Source organism: Nesoenas mayeri, assembly GCF_963082525.1.
Source record: "Nesoenas mayeri genome assembly, chromosome: 1".
NCBI classification, from domain to species: Eukaryota; Metazoa; Chordata; class Aves; order Columbiformes; family Columbidae; genus Nesoenas; species Nesoenas mayeri.
In genome coordinates, this window is record NC_137541.1 from 110,566,524 (window position 1) to 110,594,177 (window position 27,654).

Below are 27,654 nucleotides of genomic sequence, written 5' to 3' on the forward strand. Positions count from 1 at the left end.
TATTACTTCCTGCTGCCAGGCAGCTGCCAATTTACTGCACAAAATTTATAGTCTCTCTTAACATACCTCACAAGACTTTGTCATATGATTAGTCTTTAAAAATAATTTCAAGGTCTTTCTGTACAATGGCAACCCAATCATGTGTTAATGTAAATCAAAGAAAGACATAGTCCTCTTCTTTTTTTGACATATTACCCAGGAAATACTTATAAAAGGATTATAGACTAGATTATTGACTCCCTGGTTACTTAGAAAACTACAGAACTTTCTAGAGATTTGCTACACAAAATACAAGGAATCAATCCCCTAATTATTTCTACCTACAGTTAATTTTAAGCAAGAAGTCTGAAAGATTGCTTACAGGTTAGGGTAGAATGACAGTTGCATTAACCTAATACTTAGGGAAACCCAGTCAGACACAAAGAGCTCTGTGACCTAAATGCTGTACAGACATAACATATAGAGTCAGAGAGTTTATAGGCAAAGCAGAGGTGAAGAAAGGTGGGATGACATGGGGAATGGAAAACAAAAGATACTTCCGGTTTCAGGATACCAGTAGCTGAACTCCAGTAATCTTTTGGAGGATGTCAAAGCAAAAAGGAGGCTTAAGTGCAACATAAAGTAAGATCACAGTATCCCCTTGGTTATATGTATAGGGAAATTTCATCACCCAAAAAAGCAAAACTGCTTGAAAAATTTATCCTTGTAGAAATGGAGGCTGATTACCTGAACCTAATGTTATTGAGAGTTAGGCCTCTAGGCCTGAGTAGGAAACCATGAGTATGCAGAAAGCAGACTGAAAAGATTTTTGAAGGGGAAGATACACTGTTGTAGTGGTGGAGGTGGCAAGGTGTTGATAGTAGGGATGCTGAAGGGGTGGCCCCTGGGAAAAGCTTAGGGGCTGCCCTGTGCCAGACAAAACCATCAGTGCAACACATCCCCCACAGGCTATCAGCTCAGTCAGTGGCACCTCAGTGAAGACATATTTAAGAAAGGTCAGAAAACACTGTATAGAGAAGAGAAATAGGGAAAAAGAAAAAAAAAAATATGGAAAAAGAGAAATGCAGTGTGAGCATCAAGGTCAGAGAAGGAGGGAGAGGAGCTGCTCAAGGTGCTGGAGCAGAGATTGCGTTGTAGCCACATAGGACAGCCCATGCTGGAGCAGATTTATCCTGAAGATCTGCAGCCTATGGGAAGGACACATGCTGGAGTGGGGTAAAAGTGAGAGAAGAAAGGAGCAGCTGAGAAGAACTGTTATGGTCTACCATAATCCCCCTATTCCCCATCCCTTTTGTGCTGTGTGGGGCGGTGGGTGGTAGAGGACTTGGGAGTAAATGAGTAAAGGTAAGCCTGGGAAAGGAGGGATGGGGAAAGGTATTGTTTCAATGTTTGTCTCCGTTTCTTACCGTTCAAATACATTTTAACTGACAAGAAATAAATCGATTTTCCCCAACTTGAGTCTTTCTTACCCATGATGGTAACAGGTAAGCAATCTCCTTGTCTTTACCTCAACCCACAAGCTTTCTCATCACATTTTCTCTCCCTTTTCTCTTGAGGAAGGGGAGTGGGAGAGAAACTGGGTGCACTTTGGTCCTTAGACAAGGCTAATCCAGCACAGTTGTTTATGTGATGGAGAATACGAGTCATGAGAAAGACAGCCAGAGAAGAAATACAGTAATTCTAACACACACACACACATATGCATGTATATATATATATATAAACATATATATATATATTGCAGTGTTCTGAATAGCTATCACAAAGACAGCTGCTTATGTGGCCCATAATGGAAGATGTTGCCATAGTCGAAAAGTAAAATTATATGAGCTTGGTAAAATTTATAGATATATTAAATAGGGACAGAATGGACATGACAGGTTAGAAAGATCAACATCAAAGATTGCTCTGGTTGTAAATTTGATGATGCTGTCCACAGTGATACAGAAGGGATCTAAGGGTTTCAGCACAGAAGGCTAAGATCTACTTTTTAGTCTTACTGAGTCTTATCTAATGAGTAGTTAACGATGATAGATTTCAGAGAAACAATGAGAGATTTTGAACAGAAGCAATAGCTATATAAAAAATATATGTATAAAATGTATACAAATCTGAGACTGAATATATGCTTGTGCAGAGGTCAGTCTTGCAAAAAATCACAGGATCATGTTCTGAATGCATTGCTTTGAGTTGGAGAAATAAGCTTGAATATAAATAGTTAATTCATTATATTTATCTTTTAGCCTCTCAGTATTAATATTATCAAAGTTTACTTTCATAGTTGTAGGTTTCTGCTAATAAGTCAAATATCTGACTTTATTTTTTTTTCTGTCAGTTTAATTTCTGATTAGACTTTAATAAAACATGGCATACATCTTTCCAACAGAGTAACTTTATTCTTGGTATCCACATTACAAATGAATTCATTAGTATTCTCATCACAAAACCCAAGTTCATTATCTGATAAGACAAAAATTTCTTCAGATACATCCTGAGGTATTTGATTTACCTTATTTATATTCTCAGCAGGCAACTTTGTCTCACTTGCTGGAGATGAGTATAAGTAAATTGTGATTCTTCTTATTACTCTATCTTGATTGAGAATTTTTTCTGTCCTTTATGATGTGGAATCCTTATTTGTTTTCTTCTCCCTTTGTTTAATTGGTTTGTTACTCTTGAGATACAGTATATATTCCACTCTTGACTATGAAAAACAGGTTCTAATTTTTGAAACATGTAGTTTATATTCAGCAATACAGTAAATTCTAAACCATACCTGGTAAATAATCAAAACAAACAAAAAAAATAACTAATTTCAGTATATATTTGCTGTGACACGTTTAGTACTGAATTCTTGATGACCATATTATTAAATCTGTACAGACAACTTATATGCAGCATGGGCAGGTTTTTTCCATTTAGTCTTAGCTTTCTCTGTATCAAGATATGTAGTTTTTCCTGTTAATCTAAACTTTTAATCCCATCTCATGTTCAATGTAGTCCCACTCTGTGCCAGTACATGCAGAAACTTGTTCCAGACCTTAGTTAATATTCCAATATATGCCCCCAAATAGGAAAGTAGACTATACTTAGAATATAGAGACTTTAGGAAATTAGAATTTCTCAATAAACATCTTTATTTTCAGCATTACTCCATGGCATTTTCTCAGGAGTCTATGCAGTCTGTCTTCAGAAGTACTAAAAAATTGCAGATTATTGTAGCCAGTGGTAGAAGTGCCCTAAAGGGCACTTTATTGGCACACACCCAGGCCAATAAAATATTAGAAAGCATCAGGTTGTTAAAGGAGTGAGGTAGCTACCATTGCTCCCCATGTTATTTCCCCATTTTACTTACAGAGATCCACATATTTGTTCAGTTATTCCTATAAAAGTGTTCAGTACCACTGTCAGACACCTGAGGGTACATAAAAGGACTGTGTGGGTTCTGACAGAGGAAGTACAAATGCTACAGAAGGCCGGTGACATTTTGTCTTAACAACTGGAAGCCAGGTGGACCTCCAAGAATATCTGGAGTCATGCCAATTGCTTACTTCTACAGAAGTAAATTGAATCCAGGGTGTGATTTGGTTCTGTATTTCAAGATATGCTCTGAAGACAGCAGAATATGTAGCTATGTAAAGATCATTTATCCATCTTTACATCAAAGTAAAACTGATGACAGATGATAACACTCTCAATCAATGAAGAACTTCTGTTGACCTTTTAGAAAAAAAAAAAAAAAAACCACCATCATTCCTTTTATTTTCAGCTGCACTTCGGCTTAAGCAATAGAAGCACTTAGCCATAAGAAGTAAAAGTGAAAGAATGTGAAATTTACTAATAGAAGAAATCTACATTATTGAGTGAGAGAATTATTCTCCTTTTTTCTTTTGAATCAGTCCAACTTCTGTGTTGCTACTAGGAGATGCTCTGTTGTAAAATTTACTCTGATCAAGTTGTCTCTTTGGTAGTCTTGCTGTGTTTCTTCACACCAGAGAAGATTTAACTCAGGTTGGTGCCACACTAGCACAGTTAAATTGCTTTTAACAAGCTCAGGGTTCAGATAAGACCTCTTCATGTCTATTTGAAACACTGGAGTCTCCAGGACGCTGTGTGCACAGATACACAACGTTGACGGGGATTTTGGCTGTCCGAAATGCCTGTATTGCCTTTACTCTCCAAGATTTTGAAGCCTGACAGTATTCATAAGAGCTAATCCAGGTTTTGCCACTGCCTCTTCTAGGATGTCTGGATGTCCAGTCCTGGCCCTTGGGGTACTCCCTTGCCAGCTCTGGGGAAAGCACCCAAGGGCCCTAACCAGGTACATCAGTTACTCACACAGGAGTGTGCTCAGAGCAACAGCAGCTTTAATGTCCTGCTCCACAGTCCATCCTTTTCCTTTCTGTCACTTTTTTGGTGTACAGTGTCCTGCTGTTTTCATGATGCTATCTTGTTAGTGATACCACAGGTGACAGTACATACAAGTACATTGCTTTCCTTTTGCTACCTGTAGTACTCTGACTTTTCTTATCTAGTTATTTTGTTGGTGGAGACATAGCTCAGGATAAACTACCTGAATGCGTACTTTACAAACCTCTTTCTTGAAAATGGAGTAACAGCTATGAAACTGCTCAATAGATATATGAGGCATTGTTGGCCATGGAGCAGAGGGCATCTGGACTCAAGAAAGGCTTTCATACTTACTGATGAAAGTCACTAGAAGGCTGCATGTGATGACAGCACAGCTGGTCAGCAAACACTCCTCTTTGTCAGCAATTTCAACATTTGACTCTGTTTAGAGTGTGCCATAGGAAGCTACCAAGATTGATCTTTTTCAGTTTGATAAAAAAGGTTTACCAGCACAGTTCAGGTGTTAGCCATTTTGAGGTATCAGCAAGCCTTAGCTTATAGTCCAGATGGTAGACAAAACTTTCTTAATTAATAACTTTTTATTTTTAATTAGGTAGAAAATATTTTTAAAAGTGGGTTTTTTTGTCTTTGATTTTGTGAGTTTTTTGTTTTGTTTTGTTTTGTTTTTAAAGAAGGTCATTACTTTGCCCTATTTTGACGTTTGTTTGGGGTTTGTTTTTGTGGGTTTTTTTGTTTTGTTTTGTTTTGTTTGTTTGGTTGGTTGGTTGGTTTCTTTTGTGTTTTGGTTTTTGGTTTTTGTTTTGTTTTTGTTTTGTTTTTTTAATCTTAGGTTTTCATCTTCTGGCAGTTATCCTACTTTCATCCTGGAAAAGGCAAGTCTGGTAAACATTTCTCAACAGAAAACAGACAAAGAAACCCCTCACCCTTCCATAAGCTATACAAAAATCTTCTTTCTCCTTTTCCTTTTGTATGTGTCTTGCAGTTTTCAGTGCTCAATGTGGACATAATTTCTAGGGTGTCCTATTTTTCCTGATATCACCTTGTCCAACTTTAACGTGTATGTTGTTTTGTCCTGGTTTTGTTAAAAGCAAGATCGGTTCTCTTTTAGTGATTTTTCTTTCAGCTAAGTTCTTCTAGGTCGCTGTACTTTTCTGAGTTTCAGCCTGCATATATTTCCTAGGTTGCTGTACTCAGTGCTGATAAGAGACCAATGGAATGCTGAAGAAGCTCGTGTTTAGATTTATTACTATGGTAGCTAAGAAAGACTGATAAGTTTTCCCACGTTCCTTCGTGAGAGGGGCGTGTTTGAGGAGGGGTGGATGGAACAGGTGACTAGAACTGACCAACAGAAGTATTCCATTCCATAATCGTCATACCCCCTATATTAGAGGGTCATCACGAGGGCCAAGCTCTCTTGGACCATGGCCGGCATCTAGAGAGGCCCCTGCCTGTCTGCCTGTGATCTACAGGCCCCAGGCCCTGCATCCCTGCAACCAGGTTCCAGTTTGCTGTGAAGTCCCGGCCATGACTTCCGGGGGCCTGAGCTGCACCTGCTGGAGCCGCCAGCTCCGCACACCCAGCTCTGCTGACACCAGCTCCACATCGAGCACTCAAGATTGGTTTTGTATATTTTGTATATATGTACTCTATTGATTAGTAGTATTAGTAAACCCTTTAAAACTTTCCAACTTGAAGTCTAAGTCTCTCTTCCTTTCCCCTCATCTTCCCTATCATCTTTCCAATCTAAAGGAAAGGGGTGGCAGGGAGCGTCTGCCAGGGTTTATTGCCGCCTTGCCTTAAACCTTGACGTGTTTGCAGTTGGCCAATCAGATTTCCTCTATGTATGATGCAATACTGAAGGTTAGTGCCACTGTTGTTAATTTGGCACCACTTAGATAACACAGAAGGATTTGTTTGCATGCTGAAAACTGGCACAGGTAATATTCCATATTGTACAGGATACAGACAACTATATCTAAGATCTACGAATTGTGGAAAAAAAACAATGTTCTTCAGTCACAGTTCACTGTTTTTCTGATATTTCTTTGTATTTTACGTTTTGCTTCTGGAAGGATTTAAAAGCGTGACAGTATTCATAATATTTAGAGAGACTTCATTCTGACGCTTCATAAAACTCACAAAGGATCAGCTTACACCCACGAGTTAGTCCTATCATTTGCTGCTACAAAATTTTGTCGCAACATTTGTTAAATTATTATTGTTCTTAGTGCATAAAAAGTGGTAGCAAATAAACCTCCCCAGAGAGCTCTAAATGACACATACAGATACTGTTTTCCTCCACAGTTTAAGAGCCGAAACCAGAAAAGTAGGTTTTTCTTCTGCATATGTGAATACTGGAAAGGCAATAAGGATGATAGCATCATAGGAAGAAGAGAATGGTATCAGAATAGCTCTGTCAGGAAGTAGAGCACTTGAGAAAAAAAATAATGGCCCAGGACATTTACTCTTTCTCAAAATACATAAAGAATAATAATGATCAAACAATGCATGTAGAAACTCAAGTCAGATAAGTTTGAAGAGTTTTGTATTGTCTTGATTTAATGAAGCTTTATAATATGACATGGGGGGAGGTTACGTTCTGATTTTGGTCATGATTTCTACTGATTTTGATAGACAAAGTAATTTTGTTCAATACCTGTTCTTTGACCTTCTTGGTTTCAGTATGCCGACTAATGGGACATTGTATTCATCTGTAAATCTATGCCTTGAAAATGTAAAGCCAATTCTGAAAAAAATATGTTCCTAAGATGAAGATTACTTTATCTGCTGGACTCCTTCAAAATAAGAAATGTATGTCACATTGGCAGATCCAAGAATCTTTCCTCCTAGCATAAAACGTTTATACTTTTTCCATACTAAAATGAATTTAATTCTAAATGAGACGGACTAGCTTGCTGAATTATAGCTCTCTTCACTAACATGCTCTACTTACTTCGTTTCCAGCTAGAGGAAATAAAAATTGAAGGCAACAGAAAATATTCCTTAATTTCAATATCCCTTGCTTACTGGGAAAGGACGAACAAAAACAGCTGAAGAAGAAAGAATGTATTAGATTGGAGAAGAAATATATTCTCTTGTTCCTGTGCCAATGCTCCATCTTAAAACTGCATTGCTGGAAATGGCTTCTGTTGCTGAAAAATAGAGCCCAAGGACAGAGAAAAAGTTATACAGATTTTCTTGTTTTATTCCCAAAGTATGTGCCTTTTTTGCTCTGATACTTCTGCCACTGATGCTAATTCTGTATCAGCTATACTGACAGTGTGGGTAGATTTGTTTCTACTACTAACTCCCCCCTTATGGACAGTTGTGCCAATTTTACATGCAGTACGGGACTAAGTACACTTGTTGCACTCATTTTTCTGAATGATAACATTTATTTCCATTATATGACAGCATGACACTACCAGGTTTAATGATTTCTATTAGTTACAACTAGGCCTTAACAAAATAGATACATAATTGTGCTAATAATAATTGCAAAATTGTTACATAATTGCAGAAGATCAAATGGGTAATTCTTTCTTTCTTTCCTTAAAAAAGATTTTTCTGAAAATAAAAGTCTGCTCTGTAAATTTTCGGAAGTGGAAAAACACCTAACAAACATAATTGTAAGAGGTTGTAATTTTTTTTAAGTGTAATTATTCTTCATACAAATTTGTCAACCAAATCTATCTGAGAGCCTTTACAATTATGCATATATCTCATTAATTGGTATTCTCAACAGATAGTCTTAGAAGCAAGTTCAGGAAGGATACAAATATGAAACAAATATGAAACACATTTGTATGTGTATCAATGTTGCATTTTTTGAAACATTTACTTTTCATAGGAAACATGAAAAATATTATGCTAGAATACTATAAAATTTTTTTATAACAGTAAATGACATGGCACCTAACTTTGAAAGTTTTGCTTAGGTTACTGTAGTGTAAAAGGATCTTGTTTCCTAATCCTTGCTAGTAGAAAATTATTCTTTAAGGATATACCTGTAGATTTTTAAAGAAGTGTCAGCAAAAATTATTTCTTGTTCTCTTTTAGATCATGGACATATAGTTCTACAGAGTTGTGATATTTATATTTTCTAGCAGTTCCCAATACTGAAAATAATTATTTTTTAAAATAAATTTTCATGAGTTATTATTGAAGGAAATATTTTGGATGAATAATTACTATGTAGTTCTACAGAGATACCATGAAGAAAGGACTATACAACATACGTAAGGAGAGTTGCATAGATACAGAAAAGACAACTGATCCATGCATCCACTAATAATTATAACACAAATGATTTTGAAGTTAAATCTAACTTAATTTCCTCTCAAAAAGTGTAATCTTATGTGATCTTTTTGATATTTAGATATAAAATGGACATGTGGATTTTCATCTTATTTCATTCAGGAACTCTTACATGATTTTTCTCAACAAATTTTCATCTCTATTTTATTCTCAAAAGACTTCAAGTGTACTGTAGTGTTGACAAGGAAACTGTGCAAGCCCAGTCATGAGACCTTGAAAAGTTGCCCTAGTCTTACCTTAGTTTTTCCTTTTAAAACACCAGTAAGTTGGCTACTGGTGATTTCATTGCTACTTCAGCTCTCTGTTTTGAGGTTGTTTAAAGAATCCAGTCTGCTGGTTTCAGTTCTGGAGATTACATGAAAAGTCAGGAAATAATGCCGTTGTCCTTTTGACAGCAAGAGCAGCATGGATACATGTGGAGAATGAAGAATTTACACAGTAAGTCTCTTTGAGTGCGACGGGCGGACCGGCAAGGACAGAGACTCGGGCTCAATATGAGTTTAACATCAATGCCCTTTAATGAATGTTTTAACAATGAATATCAATGTCCCCCAATACACCTTTTAACAGCCCATATATACTCTTTACTCAGTGGTCATGCGACCAAGCACAGGCTACGATTGTTACTCTCTGCAGTCACGCATCCCCTCCTCTATGGTGATTAGCTGCAGGGCACTGTCCACAAGCTGTTCACGTGCAGTGATGACAGCACCCCTCCTGCAGCCTGGGTTAAGGACAGACCAGCTTCTGTTTACTTCCATTCTGTCTTTGGTGTCTCCAGACAACCCTCTCTGCAGGTCCTGGCCTACACCTCAGCCACATCAAGCTCTGTCTTGTTCACAGCACACAGCCCATGTCCTCTTTCTTCCAAAACCTCTCCACATATTTAATGATACAATTCCTTCTTTCTGCAGAAAACAGGCTTGACCTTGTGTATGTACTATGGAACCACAGAACCACAGAATGGTGGAGGTTGGAAGGAGCCTCTGGAGGTCATCTAGTCCAATCACTCTAGTCAACAGAACCAGCTAGAAACAGTTGCCCAGCACCATGTCTAGCTAGCTTTTGAGTATGTCCAAGTATGGAGACTCCAAAACCCCCCTGGCAGAGCTCAGTAACCATCAGAGTAAAAAGTGTTTCCTGATGTTCAGATGGCATCTCCTGTATTCTTGTTTTTGTACATAGCCTCTGGTTCTGCCACTGGGCGCCACTGTAAAGAGCCTGGCTCTATCTACTTTGCACCCTCCCTTCAGGTATTTATATTCATTGGTAAGATCACCCTTGAGCCTTCTCTCATCTAGGAAAAACAGTCACAGCTCTCTCAGTCTTTCCTTATAGGAGAGACACTCCAGTCCCTTAGTCATCTTCATGAGACTTTCTCTCACCATCTCCAGTATGTCCATGTTTCTTTGGTATTTAGAAGCCCAGAACTGAATGGTGCACTCCAGGTGTGGCCTTAGCAGTGCTGAGTAGAGGGTAAGAATAACATCTCTCCATCTGCTGGTAGTACTTTGCCTAATGCAGCCCAGGATACCATTAGATTTTTTTGCAGGGGCCCACTGCTGATTCATGTTCAACTTGCTGCCCACCAGGACTCCAGTTCCTTTTCTGCAAGGCTGCTTTCCAGCTTAGTGACCCCCCAAGCATGTACTAGTGCATGGGGTTGTTCCTCCACAGGTGCAGGACTTTGCACTTCCCCTTGTTGAACTGCATGAAGAACATGTCAGGGTCCCTCTGGATTGCAACGTGACCCTCTGGCATATCAGCCACTCCTCCCAGTTTTGAAACATCAGTAAATTTGCTGAGGTTACAATCTGGTCCATCATCCAGTTCATTAATGAATATGTGGAGCAGGACTAGACACAGTATTGACCCCTGGGGAATACTGTTAGCTACTGGACTCCACCTAGACTTCATGTTGTCTTTGCATTGTCTCCTGCTCCTCTCAAGAGAAGATGTTTCATATATAAAGGTGATAATTCACATGAAAAAACTGTGTCTGCTGTGTAAGACTCAGTTCTTGTCCCTGCTGTGCCTGAGTGAACCTACTATTCCAGTTTTATTCAGAGAAACAGACAATATGGCATAGACTCTACAAATCAGACGAAAGGCAATTTATAAAACTCTTTTTGTTATTTCTACTTTTCAATTAAGTCCTGTGTTTAAAGTTATCATTTTTTGACACCTCAGCATACATCTTAGACAAACTTCTAGTGTTTTTATCTTAACAGCAGGCTGAACAATGAATAAATCTGAGCTTAGCTTTTTTTTTTTTTTTTTTTTTTTTTTACAGATGGTGGCAAGTCCTGTTTCCAGGCTTGTTCACATGCTATGGTTGTTCTTCCATGTGAGACTGATGCAGGTGGATCTTTAAGTCACAGATGCCTACTCCGTTTTCCCAGGGAAGACAGCACATGGTTTCCTTTGTTTCTATTAGCTCCCGCTTTCTTAGCTTCAGTTCCTTCTGCTACCGCATGGCATAATTCACCTCTTCTTGTTGACAGATTCAGGTGTGAAACTGCAGATATGGAAGAAGTGTATTTTCTTCAAGAAACTTAACAGGTACTTTGTTGTTCAGCTCTCTGTTGATTCACCTTTACTTTCATTAAATCCACAGGACAGCTTGAAATCCATCTGTGTCTGGGGCTGATCTTTGAAGATCAGGGCAGTAATCACCCTAACCCAGAGCATGCTACACTTGCTCCAGTCTCCCTGCGTGTGATTCCCATCCAAGGCTACAGTGATGTCCTAATGATAACAGATTTCTTTGTAGAATGTATATCTCAGGTCCCCCACTTCCTAGCCCTTCTCCAAGAAACAGATGACCTCTACCACTCAAAAATCATAAATAAAACTAAAACATGTACTTACATATTTGATTCAAAAGATACATTTATTTTCAGACAGCTTTATATCTCTCTGTCTTTTAGGGCTTAGAACAAAACTGAGTTTTTTTGAGTGTTCTTCACACAAAACTTTTGTCTTTTGTGCCTGTGCAATATGTAGCAACAAGGCCTTCTATCCTCCCTTTTTCAACTGCACTAAGAATTTCAGAGTTTATCCACACTGAAGTCCCACCACTCTTTTGAGTGTTATTCAACATCAAGTGGTAGCAAACATGCTTGTAAATGAAAAGGTGTTTCTTACAGCAGAAGATACGTCACAGAAAAATACCCTTCTCTTGAACACAGACTATTTCAAATCAAATTCTGTTATACTCAGTTTTCTTTTAGCCTTGTTGAATTATTCATTAAAGATGTGTCCAACAAATGTAGATTTTTCTTATTCGTAAGACAGACACAATCTTTTTTGCAGCTGGCTGCGTATATAAAAATGAATTAAGATTTAGGACTATTCATGAACTTGTGTCTTGCAATGTATTATTCATGTCATGTCATTGATAACCTATTTGATACTGTGTTCCCTAGAAGAAAATATTGAATAGAAGGTATTAATAAACTTATTCAAATCTTGACATTGATCTCCCATAACAGAGTGTACAAAATTCCTCAGTGTTTTCATCAAGATTAGAGGACAGAAAGATAAAAAAAAAAAAAAAAAAAGAACATGAATTAATTGATAAGTTACAACTTTAACTAAACAGTGAAAAGGAACAGAGTTTTCTTTTGTAACTCATTTTGTCTTACATAACTTGGGTCAGTGAAATGATGTAGTTTTGGTGCATAATGAAAGCCTTCTATGTCATCTGGTATCAGAGGCTTCTGCACTCTCTGTGAGTGAAAGTATTTTCAGCTTCATCTCGGAGGTTATCTATGGCAAGAAATGGCCCTTTGCCTCCATTCACTCTGGACACAAATTGCTATAAAATCTCATGTCTCCTTGGTTCATTTAGCAGTCTATTGCCCTCAGGTGTCTTAATACTTACTGACTCTGAGATTGCAGGTTCTCCAGCACTGCGTCCTTTGTTCTGCTCTTGCCATGCTTTGGGACATAAACCCTGTTGTGATTCTGTGGACTAATGTGGAGTCCCTTGAAATCTGTGCTGTCTCATGTCTTTCTATCCATACAACTGGTTCCAGTGCTGAATTTGCTAACACACCCGTTTCCACACCACTAATCTATCCTGTTTTCTTTTTATTCCCTAAATGTTAGTTTAAGAATACAATGATTTGGCTTCTCTTAAATGCCCAATATCAAATATCTGTAGATGAAATATTCAGATCTTGTTGAAACAGCTGACTTTTTTCCATATTTTCTTCTTCTGGAAGTCACTTCTCTTTTCTTGCTCTCTCCTTGCATATACCCCTTCCTGCAGTCAGAGTTACTCATCTTGATTAGTCCGAAATTTAAAGTCTCTTCGGCATAAGAAAACAGAGCTTCTCTGACAATTTGTTCTAAATAAATAAATAAGTAAATTAACTACTTTTTTCCCTGATCTGATAAGAGTCATTAGGCAAATAAACACTACACTGTGCTACAAGCCCAGCTTGTAGCAGGGAAAGGAAGAATACTTAAAAAATATTCCTCAGCTGGTGATGAAGAAATCACACTGAAGAAACAGCTGATGGTATTGTTCTTTAGGCCAATGAGAACCATAGCAGATCTGAGACATCAGTTCTGAGACATGTTTTCATGAACTGTTGAGGCTCAATAACACACAGTTCTCCAAAATATATTTTAATATCAGTTCACTTTACAAGACCTGTCTTGACTAACCTGGCCAAGGGAAAAGTGGTTTGCTGAAAGTGAACTACAATAAAGAAAGTAAATGTTCAAAAGAATATGTGATCTCGTTGTTATTATTACAATGACATATTTCAGCAGACTGTGACTTTTTTGAAATTATGAACCAGGATATCAACCAGCTACATTATAACATGTAAATTAACTTCATTTGGTCTAAACTGACTTTTACCAGTAAGAATTTCCTTCTCAGTGTGCAAAAAATTACTAAGTACTATACTGAATGCAAGCTGTTGAAAATGTGAAATTCATAGGATGAATACAAAACCATGACAATCTAAAGAAACTTTGGATAATAAAATACGTTTCAACAAAAGGAAACAGGCAACTGAGGCAGCTTCCATAAAGACACGCCTGATCATTATTTAAGAATTAGTGAAAGCATGTTTTTAAGAGTTTATCCTAAGAAATGGAAAATAATTTCTCATTTTATTTGTCATCATATTTTTCCAAGAAATAAATTGAAGCAGGTTCACAAACTATTGTAAGTAAGAGAGCTAATACATTTATTCCCTAAAGACTTCTTGTATAATAAATATTTCTTATGACTGGGGAAAACAGTTGTCTTTAATAACTACATATAATTATTTCCTGCTTGAGTAGCTGATTAACATAAACCTTCCTTCAAATAGCTAGAAATTAGGCTATAAAGCAATTAGTAATCAGGTCTATTATAACATTGTTGTCCCACTTGGTGAAAAGACAGTAACGGTTATTCCATTTCTTACAGTTATTTTGAAGATGTGCCTTTTTTTTTTTTTTCAGAAAAATAAATGTTTTGATAAGCAATGAGAAAAGAATCATTCTGGCATCAAGCAGAATTGTGTAAATGTGACTGAGATGTTCTCAATGGAAAAACTGAAAATGGAAAAATCTCATATTCTCCTGTAATTCCTACTGGATTCTCTTGAAGTTTTATGTCTGAAGATGAACAATACTACAGATTTGTCCCCTGATAAACCAAAAATGATTTAACAGTGAAAAATTCCATATTAAGTAAGTTCATCAGTTTCTGACAATATTGAAAACACAAAACAAAACAAACAACAAAAATAAAACAAAAAACCAAACCCAAACCAACACCAACCAACCAACAAAGAAAACCCCAAACAACCAATACAAATATTTAAATTTGCTGTTCATAATAGATGATAAGTCAATTAAGTAAATATCTGCTTAACTGTTATAGAAATGCCCAGTCATATAAATACATGCAAAAGGTGAATAGATTTTGTAAAAGAATTTACAATTAAGTGAAGGAATAATAAAATGGATGTTAAAATAATACTGGTTTCAACAGTTCAAATATAGATCCTGTTAAAGCATTAAAATGATTACTTCTATTACTACTTTTAAAAAAACCCAAACCTTTTTAATATTAATTGGATGCATTTCTATATCCATTAACAAAGTTCATCTTGACAAATGACAAAACTGCATACAGTTTGATACATATAGAAACTGTGCATCTATGTTTCTTGGATGTGCACAGATCTGTAAACATAAAAGAGCTGACACCTGCACTTTATACTTTTAATTGCCTGTGTTCTGAATTCAAACAGCATGCCTTAGAAATCTCCAGAACAGTGTTGATTTAGTGAGGAGAGTTTATTGAGCTAAGATCACAAGAAGGCTGTTGCGTCTTTAAACCATACAGCTAAAACAACCTTCCTACCTCATAGTAGTTATTGCTTCACTGCTTGGCATCAATAAATTTTGAAATACTCATTAGGAGCTGTTGACTGAGTCAGGCTTGTCTTTTATTTATAAGGTGTTTGCAAACCAATAACTTTTTTATAAATGAGGTTTATTCTCATCCATCTTCCATTAATAGCAATTGTAGAGATAAGGTATATTATCCTATAGGCTGTTAACAATCTCAGGGAAGCAAATACTTCTTTTACTAGCCAATATTTGAAATATCCTGACAGAATTCTGTGAGAGATGACTTGACACAGTCATGGTTTTGGTACCCTGATTAGATAGGAAGTTACTATCAGTGCTGATGGTCAATATCTCAAGAACAGGATGCAGGAAGTGTTAGTTTAAGACTTATAGAGGAAACTAAGCTTTGTGAACTGCATCATACAGCAGTATTTCTGGCCTTCATTTGCACAAGTAGTATTACAGGTACTTACATGAGGTGTGATGTGGTCAAAAAAGAAGACACATGGTTCAGTGACATTGACACTGTCATGATAAAGTGACTTGATTTTTTTTTTTTTTCTAATTTCTTTTTCTCTGGGCAGTAGAGGCTCTGCAAATGGAAAATATGTATCAGTCTGAGAGCACACAATCAATTTTAAATCACATCGGTACTGAGCCCATGTGGGGGACTACATGGGTCCGTGGATTCCCTGATGGAGGGCATGGGAACAGAGATGGGCCTTGAAGATATTAAGGGGCACCTGTGAGAAAGGAGTAAAAAAGCAACATAGATGATAGCAAAATTAATATAATATGTTACTATTGCAGACTGTAAACAATAGCGAAAAGACACTTGAGCTGGTAAAGACTATATAAAAAAGTGTTTGCGGCAACAAATGGAGACTGCTGCTTGTACATAAGAAGAACTTTGTCTATGTCATTTGTCTGTCCCATTCATGACAAGTCCAGGTTCAAGCTTCATTAATGTTGGCTACATTCAAATGAGGGTGTTGGAAAATGTTTTGAGATGGATCCCTCATCCTTGTCTGAACTTCACAAAACATCAGTTCCTTTCACTCCTCTCCTTGTTTTGATTTCCACAAAAAAGGACATGGTTAATGGAAGACAGAAAAGTTTTGCACCAAATCCTGATGAGGGATTAAATCCTTTTACCAAATTATTTAGTTAAATACTCAGAAGATTAAAAACAAAGCAAACAAACCAACCAACCACAACAAAAAACAAAACCACAAAAACTAGCCTGAAATCTAAGCTATATGAACTAGAGATCTTGTAAAAGTTATCTTTGTTGGAAAAGTAAATATCCTTCTTAAATTAGCAAATCTAGTTTCTGTTCTCTTAGCTGTGTTTACAAATATTTTATTAAACAAACAATCAAACAAACAAATACAAAGCTACAACAAAAACCAACTAAACAAGAACAAGCAAGCAAACAAGCTTTGTGAAGCCTTTGTAATAGCCTGAGACAAGGAACGGACTTAGCTGAAATGTTTTATCAGTTGGTGAAGGTAATCTAGGCTGCTTTAGGTCAATTTACAACAGCCCTAAATTGCCTATTCTAACTGACCTTTATACAATAAAAGCTATGATGAAGACATAAGAAATGTGCTGCTGGTGAGATCAGCAATGTGTTTAGCCTCATGTTCTGCCTCAACAGTGTCAGGTTAAGGAAAATACTGAGGTCTTGCAGCTTTTTTGGTTCACTCTTCTTCCACAATTATTGAGTTAGTCATGCTGGAGGTTAAATACCAGCCTATTCCTTTTATTTATTACTTAGGGAGCTGTGGACCATGATTTTCACTTTTTCAATTTGCTGCTACTGTGTCTGCTTCCAGAACTTCCTTGCACCCTCAAGTTCCAGAAGTTCACTATCTTATCTGTAAATAAATCATTTTACCTACTTTAATAATAACTTTTACAGTTTTTATTGAGTGTCTGCTGCCTCTAATTTGGGGCAAAACTTTTCTGTTTTCATCTTAATAATAATTTTATTGATTTTTATAAGGCTCAATCATTTATTAATTCCAATAATTTGGGGACCTCTATGTAAAAAAGCTTTTTCACTCCCTTAATAATCTTCATGACCCTCTGTAACTTTTCTGCTACCTCCTTGTTATTGCTCAGACCAGAACTGCACAGAGAATTCATGTCATGGGTGCACAAAGCTTTTATAATCCAATGACATGACACCCCATCTTAATCTCAAATTTTCCTGATGGGTCTTTCATCTATGTATAAAATGTTCATTGTGTTTCTCAGAAGCATCAGGTGGATAGTGTAAATGTGCTCTCTAACCTTCAAGAGAAAGTGATGTCATACAACACAGAAATAATCAATACTTGTCGCTGGAAAAATATGTATGTATGAAGGCATGGAATAAATACTTCCAAATGTGTCCATAAAAACAACGTCATGGGTTTGTGGATTGAGGAACACACAGAAACTTTAATTTAAAGAGAACAAAAATAACAGTAACACCATCTCAAGGCAGGAGTGATCTGTTAAAAGATTTATTCTTTAGAAATGTGAAGATCCTTCATTATTAATAATACTGATCTTTCATGAAAAACTGATAGTGTTGGACAGTTTATAAAATGTTTTTCTTATGCAAATTATACTGAGAATATCTTGTCAGTTATTAGTATACACTATTTTCCACATTTTCATGCAAACTTCATGAATTCTGTCAAATAATTTCACCACAGTCATTATTTCACAGGAAATAGTACCAAGAAAGGCCAAATCTTGAACCTAGATAGTTTCTGCTCCTGCAGTTGGTTTGCAATAGTCATTTCAAAGCTCAGAATAGAGGGACCCAGATAGTGTTACACATTATGGTAAATAACCCAATGCTGGTGTCATAACACACCTTGTATAGGTCGCAAGGGTAGCCTGGTATTGCTGGTAGCCAAACTCTTACTCTGAGGTCTATGCAGACCTTTACTTTCTAGGAGAATGACAACTTTGCTAAATAAGTGAGATTTAATATTTCCTTTTCAAACTTGCGCTTCAAAAATAATCTGCCATAGAAAGCTATTGGATAAGCTAAACATGGACTAGGTGGTATAGTAGAATATGAGATACAGATTTCCATGAATATTGAAGTTAAGCAGTAGTTCACATCAGGAATACAGTAGCTCATTTCTTTAAATTTAAAAAATTAGGATAGCTTTAGTTACCTCTTGCATAGTGTATTGATAAAGCTCAACATACTTCATACAACAATTCAACTTTATCCTACCAAACATATTTCTCACTAGCTAGTTTTGTCAACTGTATATATTTTTTGTGACAAAAGTGCAACCACTGTTCAGCAAAAATAATTTCAATGTGTAAAATTTGTAGACGGAGGATTTAGACTTATATCATGTTTAAGGAAGTGGATATAGAAAATAGCTAGAAGGACTATTATTAATATTATTTTGAACTCTATCTTTTTTCACAATATTAGCAGTTCTCCAGCATGCAAAGGATATTTATTTAAAATTTTGAAGGATAATTCAGAACAGGCTAATAATTGATGAAGTGTATATTCGAGATGTGGTTTGAAAGAGTACAGCAGCTTGTGGCAAATATGCTTTCCAGGATTTCTATGAAATTTTATGAAAGGACACCATAATAAATGTTTTATTGGAGAAGCTCATCAATTTCTGCATTTGCAGCTTAGAGTACCTAAACCCAAAATTTTATTATTAATACACTGAAGAAAAGTCTTGCTCAATTGTTTAAAATCTCTTCTCAATGTCCAATCAAGCCTTACTGCATTTTAAAATAGACAACAGATGTAACATAGCAAATTGCTGACTCTTCCTTCAGCTTTTTTAAATTTAACCTTGGGGAACTAGCCCAAATCTATGAGGCTTAGTGTGGGAGATCAATGTTTATCCAGTACAGAAAATGACAAAAGTCTGGGCACAAAATTAGTGCTTCATGTGAAAATGCAGGACTCATATGAGTTGCACATTATAGCCAAGAATAGCAGCAGTCTATACAGTACTTCTCTTATTCAGGTTGGACTATAAGGACCTTACTCCTTGAATATAGGGACCTAATTGCTCTGCAGCTGTCAAGCGTAGTGTGACCTGCACGGGTGGACCTTGTTAAAGTACTGCTGAGCAAGCAGTCATACAAAAAGTCTCTCACAAATTGGCTGTCTCTCCACTCAAGGTCATGCTCTATTAAGACTTTGATACCAAAACAATCTTCCCAGAAGGTTTGCAGCACTTTGATGATGCCTGTCTTCCCTCTGAACCGTAACTGCATGTAGCCAGGCTGCTGCAACACCACCCCATCTCCTGACTGATTGCTTACAGAGAATTTTGTATTACATGCTATGGTATTAGAATTACTAAGCCAAGAATTTTTGAGAACGCACACTGGTCTCTTTGACATAATGGATTTTAAGAGAACTAGAATGTGATATGGCATCATAGGGTCTCCGGATTCTGCTAATTTTATTCAGCAATAAGTGATGTTTTATTACCAAAACATATTTTGAATCACAGCATATGTCAGTATGGAGTGACTTGTAAGTATCCTAAAAAACCTCTGTTCACAATAAATTCACAATCTTCTTCAAACCTACCTAGTTTTGGCTAAACTTATTTGTCTAATTTTGCCTGATAATATGACTATTTGCAAACTATAATTATTTGTTTGTTTTTCATTTTCAAATTACTGATTTCTGTCAGACTTTCCAGCATAGGGAATAAAAGATATTCAGCACCCTCACTTCTTGTTCAGATATAACTGAGTAGCATGTTCTGATAATGTCCTGATAAGAACTTCGTGTCACCACTTGTGCATTTCTTCTGAAATTCTGAACTTACTATTTGGTCAAGATTCTACAACTGGGTTATAACATTGGTGAATAAGGGAAGAGCAACTGATGTCACCTACCTGGACTTGTGCAAAGTGTTTGACACTGTCCCACACGACATCCTTTTCTCTAAATTGGGAAAGACATGGATTTGACAAATGGACCACTTGGTGGATAAGGAACTGGCTGGATGTTCATGTTCTTAAGAACTGCCGTCAACAAGTGGAGACCAGTGGGAAGTAGTGTTCCTCAGGGGTTGGTATTGGGACCAGTGCTGTTTAACATCTTTGTCAGTGACATGGACAGTGGGACTGAGCAGACCCTCAGAAAGTTTGCCAATGACACCAAGCTGTGTGGTGAGGTGAGCATGTTGAAGGGAAAGGATGCCATTCGAAGGGGACCTTGACAGGATTGAGAGGTGAGTCTGTGTGTACCTCATGAAATTCAACAAGGCCAAGTGCAAGTTCCTGCAAATGGGTTGGAGCAATCCCAAGCGCAGATACAGACTGGGCAGAGAATGGATTGAGAGCAGCCCTGAGGAGAAGGACTTGAGGGTGTTGGTGGGCAAGAAGCTCAATAAGAGCTGGCAATGTATGCTTGCAACCCAGAAAGTCAACAGTATCCTGAGCTGCATCAGAAGAAGTGTGACCAGTAGGCTGAGGGAGGTGATTCTGCCTGTCTACTCTGCTCTCATGAGTCCTAACCTGGACTACTGCGTTCAGCTCTGTGGCCCTCAAGATAAGAAGGACATGGACCTGTTGGAGCAAGTCCAGAGGAGGACCATGAAGATGATGAGAGGGCTGGAGCACATCTCCTGAGAAGACAGGCTGAGAGAGTTGGGGTTGTTCAGCCTGGAGAAGAGAAAGCTCCAGGAAGATCTTACAGCAGCCTTCCAGTACATGAAGGGGACCTCCAAGAAAACTGGAGAGGGCATGTAGTGACAGTACAAGGGGTAATGGCTTTAAATTGAAAGAGGGTAAGTAAATTTAGATTAGACAGAAGGAAGAAATTCTTTACCTTGAGGGTGGTGAGGCACTGGAACAGGTTACCCACCGAAGCTGTAGATGCGCCATCCCTGGAAGTGTTCAAGGTCAGGCTGAATGGGGCTTTAAGCAGCCTCATCTTGTGCAAGGTGTTCCTGCCCATGGGAAGTGGGTTGAAACTAGGTGATCTTTAGGGTAATTTCCAACCTAAACCATTCTATGATTTTATTATTTGTTAGAAGAACAGAAGACAGTGGCTGAACTGTCAAAAGAAACATCTTTTTGCTTTCATATAAATGATGTCCACAAGGCAGGTTGCAGTTCATATTTGGAAGGATAGAACTGGAAGAGCTGCATAACTGTCTTTTTAGTGTTTTGTGGAAGCCCGTGGAGATCATCTTCATCTGAATTTACACTGGCATTTTCCATGTTTTTCTTGATAATTTCTAGGAGTGTTTCTTCCTTTAGATGTGTTTGTGCTAGTGGTTATGTTATGTTATGTTATATGTTATGTCATGTCATGTCATGTCATGTCATGTTTATGTTATGTTACTTTTTAAATTTTGGTTTTGATTTTATTTTTTAGCCCTTGTTTTGCTGAGCTGAATTGTAAAAAAAAAAAAAAATAAAAGGTTGAAAACGATAGAGCTATGGGTAAGCTGCTCTCATACATTCTCTGCTAGGAAATGATCTGCTACATTAAATTTTGAAATAGTTATGTTTCATAATGTGCTAGTATCTTAAATGTCTGGGTTTTTTTTAAAACCAGAATACATTGCATTTTAAGAGTTGTTTATAGAATGTTTGCATTATTAGTGTCCGATCTGTCACAGAGCTAACAGAGAAGAAAGAAGAATCTGCAAATGACAGAATGAGCAAATTCATTTTCTATAGACAAGTCTTGTTAATAATTAATCTTGCTGAATTCCTAACCTATTATGATTTAAATAGAATACAGACTTCACTCTTCTTTGAGAGGAGAAAATGGCTTAGGAAGAGGTTAACAAATCCTGAAAAAAAGAGTAGATAATATCTGAAATTCAGCAGTGATACTTTACTGGGAAAGATAAGTGACGGAATACACTTCTGTATCATGGAAAGTGGCATTTTTAAAGAAGAGCAAAATCAAATACACTGAAGTAGAATAAGTCCAATAAATTGCTGCCTCTTAATACTGACTCTCTGGCCCTCAAACAGAGAGTACATTAGGTGCCACTTTATTCTATACTTTAAGAATTCTATATGTAAATAAAAGACATAGGATTGTGCTGAAATGTGTAATTTACTGAATATGTATAAAGTGATCTATTTTTAAGATTTCAACCCATCTCATGGCTGTAGACATGGCAGTAATGAGAAGGTTACCTCTCAGGCATGTAATTATTATGGTCAGTAGATTGTTGCTTAAACCAAAAATATATTGTCACAAGTGGAAGAACCAGCAGGTTTAGTCCAATTTCTTGTCAGCAAAGATAATGCTTTTTGTCTATTAAAGGTGGCACAGCAAAATTTTTACAGTACAAATGTATGTGTGAATGACGCTGCAAGAGTATCCATTTCTGTGTTACACAAAGCAGGTGATTAACCTACCAATTTTACCTTATAATGTAGAGAATGTTGCAATGTGGTCACAATTACCCAAAGAGATTTTTTTTTTTTTTTTAACATCATCTAGATGTCAGGAGAGAAACATTACTGCTGCTTAATGGAGAATTAAATAAGTAAACACTATGTTCACAACTACTGTTTAGCTCTCATGAAGTTATTATAATGAAACCAAAGACAAACATTTTCCCTACCTGTGATCTATTTTCAGTTGCAGACCTCCTCAAATTGTAGCCTGCCTATAGAAATGATACATCCTTTCAATGCTGAATAGGAAAATTTAGGGACTGCTTTTAATTTTTCTTCTCTTTTTCACTTGGAATGGAAATCTTTCTGCTCTACAAATTCAGCACCATTATGTACATCAAATGCTCATATTAAATGCTGCCTGAGAGTCACGTTCAATGACAAGTGATTTGATGAACCTTAAGAACCTTCTGTAGGAAACACAGGAAAATTGTGGTCACAGCTAAGCTGCATTGCACGTCAGTCTGAAAGAGCTGAAAAAGATCAAAGTCATGAAGTCTCCCCTTAAGATGCCTGCAGACTATTCAGTTGTAGTCCAGCTGCACGCAATTGCAGTCTAAATGTTATATTCTCCAGCAGCTTGACAGGGAATCCTCACACTCTAAATCTGCCTTTTTGCTGGAAAGCAATATCCAAGCTGCTCCTGAAAGTTAAGCAGTTTCTGTTGGGTAAAGTGACTTGATCTGACCTATGGCATTCATACTAAAAGAGTTATGTAGTCTGTACAAAGTTCACTACAAAATCTACTCTTTGGGGTTGCAATAATACCCCAAATAGACTCATAGTTATGCTTGTACTCTTGAATTTCTAAGCACTACCCAGTTTGCATTACCTGGATACACATCCTGATCACACTGAGAGCCCATGTCAAGCTGAACCCTTAGATGGTTCCCGCCGTCTCCCATGTCTCCAATTCTAATCTACGAGCCTTATCTCAGGGACAGAAAATAAGTGGTGTGGCCTGGGGAGGAAGCCCTCTGTCAGGTGGAGGAGCTGGCTTGCCAGCATGCCCCAAGAGCTTTGAGCAACACACAACAATTGGGCAGCAAAGCTCTTTGGGACCTCAGGTGTGACCATGAAACAGATTGTAAGTGCAGAAAGGAAACTGCTGGACTGAAAATTCCAGCCCTTATAACAGTGCATGATTCAAAGGGCATTTTCCTTTTGTTCTTTCACAATTTCATTAGTGATCATTCTAGCTTTAAATTCATCAGTTCTCCCCACTGCCCCAATTTTCCTAAAAACGGGTGTTCCAGAATTTTATCACCTATAAGGTATGGCTTACCTTTAACATTTCACCTTCCTTCTATTACAGATGTAAATACACTATTCAGGAATACTCTTCCTATGTGACTGCATTGCAGGTCACAGTGAATCCTACTAAGCAGTGGTTAACTAATGAAGATCTTCATGCATTGAATTTGCCTCAAAGGGAAAAGTATACTTATGGCTCAATTTCAGCAAACAAAGAAAACAATAAACAAGGTATGCAATACAAAAACTGACAAAACTTTTATTTTTTTAACAATTAATTTTAATAGGATTTAGCTAATCTGCTACAATATGTGTGCTTGCTATTAAGTCAATCTGGCTATGTCTTGTTAGGATAAGATAATTTAAAAAGAAGACATTCAGAAATTCTAAGAGTGTCTTTTTGATCTTCTTGCGTACAAATACAAATACACATTGAACTTTGATATCATATATGTTGAGACTTATTAGGATTGTTTGTGGTCGATATCCTGTCATACATCTACATACAAAGACGAAAACTTGGTCATTATCTTAGTCTAAATCAATTATTATGAGAGGCAGTATATTTCTAACATCAAGACTGTACACGGGGAGACTTACGCAACCTATATATTCACTCATGGTTACTGTTTGGCCTTTTACTTTATGCAGAAGATGAAGTCTTCATCTTGCTAAATGTGTATACAGTGATCACACACTGGGCGTTTATTGCACTAGAACTTTGTATACATAGTACCCTGGTTTTATTAAGATTAATTTAGTACTTGTTATGCCTTGATATTGCACAGAACACAATATTTTTCTTTCACCATTTCACTGGTTTTGTTCTAGCTTTAAATTCACCAATTTTCCCCACTACCTCAACTTTTCCTAAAATATGTGTTGTAGAATAGGTCACATATAAAGTATGACTGCCTCTTTCAGCCATGTCACTCTTAAAATAAGAACAAGAAATAGTTAAGGTCCATTCCATCTTTTTATATAACTTCATGATTCTTTTAGTAACAGTTCTTCTACCAGAACTTCAACTAAAGTATCATACTCAATATAGAGAAGCAATGAAAATATAATAGTTTTAAAAGTCATTGCTACTGACTGCATCTTGTATTGTGAAAACTCTAGCCATTGATGTGGTTATCAGGACATAAATTCACTGTGTATATCAACTTTTGTAAGAACATTGCAAACATCTATGTTCTGACAGAGAATGAAGCAGCTCATCTTTCTTTCGAGGCTTGCGTCTCTGTGCACAGATGAGCGAGAGAAGAGAAAAAATCTAACCTAGGGACATATCAATAACTAAACCTCTTAGGCTTCAATCCAGCAAAGTCTTATATCTGTACCTCAAATAACAACCTGAAAAATCCCACTTGATCCTGTCTACATACATAGTTTTTCCCTTGATTTACATGTTATTTTCCTGATATTGAAAGAACTTCTACACATATGCATCTGACTGAAGAATTAAAAATATTGTCTGGAATTTCACTTGCTCTTTGTTAAACCTTAACTTTATATTAACCTAGATCTCTTTCTCACTCTTCATTACAATTTTAATACATATTGTATTTCTGTTATTGAAGCATTGCAGGGAACAATGACAGTGCAACTGGCTTCTTTATTGCTGGAGCGACCCAGCAATAATGGTATGAAAAAAAATGAAGAAATTGGTGTTTCAATATTGCACTGTCAGTCTTTGGAGTTGTGGTGGGTTGTGTGTTTTTATGTTTTTACTTTTGGTTTTGAGCTTTTTTTTTTTCTCCTCCACCTTCCCCAGGTGTCTAAAACTTTTTTGTTAAGATACGCCTCTACCGTGGAAAACAGCTCATTGTCACTGAAATGCAATGTGAAGGTTCCTCTGAGACTGAATCCATTTTCTCCAATTAGTGGAGCCGTGAAGTGTTAACCTACATAGTGAAAGGAAATAAAAGCATGTGGAAAAAAAACCTCTAATTGTTCTGTAGGGATGGTAGATTTTCCTTTAACAGATGATAAAAATGAAATAAGAAAATTCAAACTTACCTTCTCATTACATTTTGCAGCTTTTTAAAGCTTTATTAGCAAATATCCGAAGAATTAAGGGTCAACTATCAGATTTGCCTTGTACAAGTCTGTTTATTCATTTATTTTTTTTTTATTCAAAACATATTGTCTTTATGAAGGAATCAGAATTTGTTCCTTAGATATCCAAGGTCTCAGAAGTACTAATGGTGGACCTGCTCAGGTGCTTGGACCAGCTTTTACTGTCAATCAAATAGACCCAGATCCCAGTAAAGTATAAGCAAGCAAAAACGTCTGAGAAGAAGAAATCTTTAAACACCATACAGATTTACTCCTGTCCAATCACCTCAGCAGGTCCACCATTAGTACTTTTATGTAGTTTAAGATGTTTACATCACTTTATACTCTTCCAGGCTACACATATTGAGCAAAATTTCAAATTCCTATCAGCAATGTGTCTGACTTCGCTATTTAAATTTCCCAACATCATTGCCTGAATACTTTTAAGGCTCTGCTAGAGCATTGCCTCTACTATTGTTGTGTAGAAATGATTCCACTTTCTCTGATGATACCACACATTATAGTGTTGTTGTTTTCTTAGGCCTGTCTGAAGGAAAATAACAGGATCAGTTACAGCTGAATTCCTTTCTTCTTGTATTCTATTTTCTGTGGCAAAAGGCATCAAATAACTATAAGGCTACTTTCTACAACAAACATATGTATATATCATTGTTTTCATGATAGATACACACCTTTTTCCTTGGAGGTGTCCATGACCACCAGAACCCTATTATTTTGTTATTATTTTGTCTTATCTGCGTCTTCAATGGTTCTTCAGGTCTCCAATGTCTGGGGTTAGTATTTTACTATATAAAAATTCATTTGCAGACCTTTTATGTCCATTTATTCTATTGAACAAAATGTTCACAAATAATAACTGGACCTAATCGGAATCATTCTGCACTTTTACAGAATATCCTTCTGTGCACTTTACCTATAGTACTTTTTTTTTAACTGTGTAAAAACCTTTATTTCCCTGGCAACTGTTTAAAGTCATCCTGACTAAATCAAGTTCCATTTTACATGTTATTTATTATATTGAGCATATCATGGCTAGCAAAACATATCCAATAACAATCACCCAGCAAGCTAGAAATCTTCCAGAAAGTACTATCAGATGGAGTAAAACTGAAAATGAAGAACAAAGATGCCTTTTCCAGATCGTCTTAAGCATCTCATTCTGTGACTCTCAGTTTTTTATACCAACAATACTGAATAATCTATTTGATCTGATGTAAGCAAGAAGTCTTAATTGCCTTCTTACTGTTAGTTTACATTTGAAGCCACTATAAACCATTTCCATCTGTCTTCTTATTTTAATGACCTTTGTGTGTCCTTTTTATGAGTATAGTTCTCTGTAATAATGTCAGAATCGCCATCCTTAAAGTAAATCTCACCTAACACTGAGTTCTCCTTTAAGTTTCTTGCAGAATCAGAAACACAATTGTCATGTGCCTACAGACTTAATTACTTTTTTCAGGATCTTTGATTAAAAACATGTCTCTCTGTTGTTGCATTTAAATGGTGTGCATTACACTTCCTTTTATCAAATACAGTTTCAAATTCAATCTCTACCAACATCAAGAAAAATAATCCCACATGAAGTGCTACAAAACCTGCAAATATCATAGACCTGCCTTCTGATTAGCTTCCTCATAATAATATACATTGCTAGCAGATATACGGTAGTGTCCTGATTTCCTCCAGTTGTCCTCCGTATTTAGAAAAAAAAAAAAAAAAAAGATCAGATCCAATGAAGCTTTGAATTTCTCCAGTCTTTTACTTAAATATTTTCTTACCTTATTTTTGCTAGCTATGGTTTTCAGTAATATTTTCCAACTAGGT